The sequence below is a fragment of the Saccopteryx leptura genome, chromosome 7, assembly GCF_036850995.1.
Source record: "Saccopteryx leptura isolate mSacLep1 chromosome 7, mSacLep1_pri_phased_curated, whole genome shotgun sequence".
Classification (NCBI taxonomy): Eukaryota; Metazoa; Chordata; class Mammalia; order Chiroptera; family Emballonuridae; genus Saccopteryx; species Saccopteryx leptura.
This window is the reverse complement of record NC_089509.1, coordinates 74,415,959-74,420,181: the sequence shown is the minus strand read 5'-3', so window position 1 is coordinate 74,420,181 and position 4,223 is coordinate 74,415,959. Positions and strand designations below refer to the sequence as shown.

Genomic DNA, 4,223 nt, shown 5'->3' with positions numbered 1-4,223 from the left:
GAGATTTACCATTCTGCAGGAATGGGGTTTGTACTTGTAAGGCCAGTAGCCGAGGCCACCATCACAGCCACCTGACCCGAGCAGGTTCGCATTTGATTCGGACAGATGATAATGAAACAACGGAGCCAAGAACTGGTGGGCCTTTACCTTTAATCCTAGCTTGCACCCGGCGGGTGAGAAATACACAGTGGAAAAACACTTCCCTATCCATTCAGGGATCCAAAAGCCACTGACTCATCCAAGTATTCCTAGATTCAAAGGCCCCACCAGCCTTATTCACCTCTGTTCCCCATCTCCTTCTCTCTGCACAAGCTGGCTTCTCCTTCAACACTCTGCCATCTTGGTTGCCTCTCTTCTGCAATACCAGCGGTTCTCAACCTGTGGGTCGTGACCCCGGCAGGGGTCGAACGACCAAAACACAGGGGTCGCCTAAAGCCATCGGAAAATACATATTTATTATACAATACATTTTTTAATAAAATATGTATTTCCCATGGCTTTAGGCGACCCCTGTGTTTTGGTCGTTCGACCCCCGCCGGGGTTGCGACCCACAGGTTGAGAACCGCTGTGCAGTACTGATGGCAGGATCTGAGCACAAGAGCCTCCAGTCTGCCTTAATTTATAGCTTAGAAATTAAAGCCTTTAAGCCAATATACAAAAAGGAAGTCTCTGATACAAAGCCACTTATCTGAGGCATAAGTGGGATTCCTCATAAGAGCGTACCATCCCACATCATGCAACAGTCAAGGGTGTGGGGAAAAGCTTAGTTTTGAGAAGATCTTAGTATCAGAAGGGAGGGAAAGGTTTAGCCTTAAAACTAAACCTTAGGCCAGGGGTCAGGAACCTTTTTGGCTGAAAGAGCCATAAACGCCACATATTTTAAATTGTAATTCTGTGAGAGTCATACAACGACCTGTGTACCTTCCGCATTATCTAATAAAAATTTGGTGTTGTCCTGGAGGGCAGCTGTGATTGGCTCTAGCCACCCACACCATGAACATGAGTGGTAGGAAATGAATGGATTATAATACATGAGAATGTTTTATATTTTTAACATTATTTTTTTTTTATTAAAGATTTGTCTGCGAGCCAGATGCAGCCATCAAAAGAGCCATATCTGGCTCGCAAGCCATAGGTTCCCGACCCCTGCCTTAGGCTATAATGACCTTGCAGCTTACAGTCTGTCTCCCACACCCAATGCAAACTATAAGCGAGCATGCATATACATCATATTTACAAACTTATCTGACTGACAGTACTGTTGTGTGGAGATCAGTGAAGAGCAATTCACTGCCTTAGAGCAATTCTCCTTCCCACTCCAGATACTGGCTTCTGCACCATGCCTCCATGGGAAGGGCCTCTCATTCTACCGTGCAGCCCACCCCAAGGGCCTCTGGCTCCCTACAGGGATTGTCTCACTGGTCCCCTTCCCGAACAGCTCGAGTCTTCTTCTCTTCCACATTCAGATGAAAATCACCTCAGAACATGATGGGTCTGTTGCTAAGGATCTTTTGAACAAGCTCAGAAACATCAAACACAACAAAACCAAAACTAGATCATTTCCCACCACTCTTAATGCACAACTCTACCATATTGCCATAATTTTGAAAGAAATCTTTTAGCTTTGATATGTCCACCTCATGAGGCAGATTGTCAATAAAGAGTTGATGACTATCAGGCCATCTGTTGGTCAAATAAGTTTCTAAATATGATGTATATGTTTGCCCACTTTGGGTGTGGGAGACAGGCTGTAAACTGGCAAAGTCATTATAGCCTAAGGCTTAGTTTTAAGACTAAGCCTTTCCCTCCCTTCTAATACTAAGGTCTTCTCAGAACTAAGCTTTCCTCCACACCCTTGACTGTTGCATGATAGGGGGTGATGCACTCTTATGAGGAATCCCATTTATGCCTCAGATAAGTGACTTTGTATCAGAGGCTTCCTTATTTGTATATTGGCTTAAAGGCTTTAATTTTCTACACTATAAAATGTAGCAGACCAGGGACTCTTGCTCTCTCTTGGTTCCTGCTATCAGCATTGCAGAGGCCTCCCTGATCTCTTGCCCTCTATGGGAAAAGCAGACATTTCCCTTGCCTTTTTTTGTGCCTTGCGTGTCTTGGTGAGACACCAATAAACAGAATGGCCCATCATCCTCCAACTCCACCATTTCTTTATCATCTGCCCAAATTCAATGAGAACCTACCAATGAATGGCCACAATGGTGGCCCCCAGCCATAGAGCATCTCACAGTTGTTCAGGGTTCAACATCACCTTGCTCACCAACCCCACAAATTGGTCTTGGTCCCCTCTGGGAAAAAATATTTATTCATTGTTCTTGAATTCTTTGATCCCTCTATGTCTTCTGCAGTGGAATTCAAGATTCAGGCTTAGACTCCTGGGCATGTTGTGAAGCTGGTACTTTAACAACATGAGATGGTATCACAGTAACTGGAACAGCCCCATGGGGTGGAAGGTTATTACTGGTCACCAATGCCCAGGAAAATGTCCTCAAGTCTTCCTGCACTGTCTGAGCTATGTCTGCAGGTGCTGGAGAAGAACTCTTCTGAGGATCCTCAGGAGTGATTTCTTTTAATACTGGCTCACACTTTTCCTCTTGGATTTCAGATACAGGTTCTTGCTCTGGTTGGGTTCAGGAGCAGGCTTTGTTTCAGCAACAGGTTCTTCTAAATGTTCTTCCAAGACACTGCTGACAGTCTGATCATAGAAATTTCCAGAATCATCAGGCATCACCTCAGGTGTCCGCTGTCATTTTTCAGGATCCTCTACTTCTTCCTTGGATTCCTCTTGAGGCTCAGTGAGAAAGCCACCAAAGACCTCATCTTGATATCTGAAGATAATCATTGTGAACACAGAACTTATTTGCAACAGAGCTCTCAGGAGCAAGAACAAATGTCTGCATGAATCTCCTCAGAGCCTCACTGCTATTAGAGAGTAACCCTGTCTCCTGGACCCACCACTACACCATCATTTAGAATGGGATGAGCATCAACATGGCAAATCTTAGTGTGGCAATCAGTGACATTTTGTGACATCACTTTCCTATGGATGTCTTTCTGTTCATAGACCACGTCTGCTGGCTTTCCATTTGTATCTAATCCTGCCATTGACATAAGAAGAGTTCTTTCCATAAAATCTGTGCAGCATGTCTAGGGCCTGGTTTAGCAGTGTGTAATACTGTCTCACGAATTTCCATCTGATCAGCAGGGTACTAGGCTTCTCTATAACCATTGCTTTGGTCAATTCAACCTGTGCTGCTGAGCAGGAGAGGAACGAGCTTTGTTCCACAGCTCAGAGAAAGGAAAAAATCCTCTCATGTAACTGCATCTGTTGATACTATAGTCTTTAAAAAAAAATTTTACCCAGTTTTGATGTAATATGTTATAATGATCTTTACAGGATTAAAGTGATAGTATCTTACAGGCTTCTCCTCTGTAATGTTAATCTTCTTTCTTTTGTAATTGGTAGGTATTTTCTGGGGAGGTACTTTGAAACTATGTAAATATCAATATTTCCTTCTTCATCAAACTTTCATTGTATTTATTTATTTATCAATGTTGGTATAGATGCATGGTTAGCTATTTTATTCAAATGATTAGTTTAGCCACATGGTTTGCTATTTTATTCAAATGCTATTTTATTTATCTGTTACTACCATGATTTATTTTGACACTCAAACTGTCTCAGATTTAGCCAGAAGGAGACCTTTCAAGTTAACTTTTGTGTCCCTTTGCCATTCCATCATGCAGGAGCACTTCCTCACTTTGGGGCACAAAAGAGTATTCAAATCTCATCTTGTAATATTCCTGGAATCAGCCATTTCTCCAAAGAAGACAGTTCCTTTTACTGAAGGATGGTATTTGGAAGCTGAGCTCCGAGTGCAATGTTATTGCTATTTGGCTTTTGCTTTATTTAGGTCCTTTCAATAGCCAAAGCAAAGGAATACATGCACATATTTAGATCTATCTATCTACCTATCTATCTATCTATCTATCTATCTATCTACCTATCTATCATCTATCATCTTTCATCTTTCATCTTGAAAGCTACGAGTTCATATGTTTACCTCCAATTCCAGTCCAACTGTTCCACTATTGTTACTTCCTGCTCCTCCACTGAAAATCTGAATTCCACTTTCATTATCCTTAATAGTTGAAATTCATATTGTCAAACTAATTCTGGAATGTTTGTACAAACCTATACTCCC

At 42.2% G+C, this 4,223-nt stretch overlaps 1 pseudogene; it reads right to left on the bottom strand.

Annotated features, from left to right (window-relative positions):
* Positions 1-1,287: 1,287 nt before the first annotated feature.
* Positions 1,288-3,259, bottom strand: LOC136378829 (ras GTPase-activating protein-binding protein 1-like; annotated as a pseudogene).
* Positions 3,260-4,223: the final 964 nt, after the last annotated feature.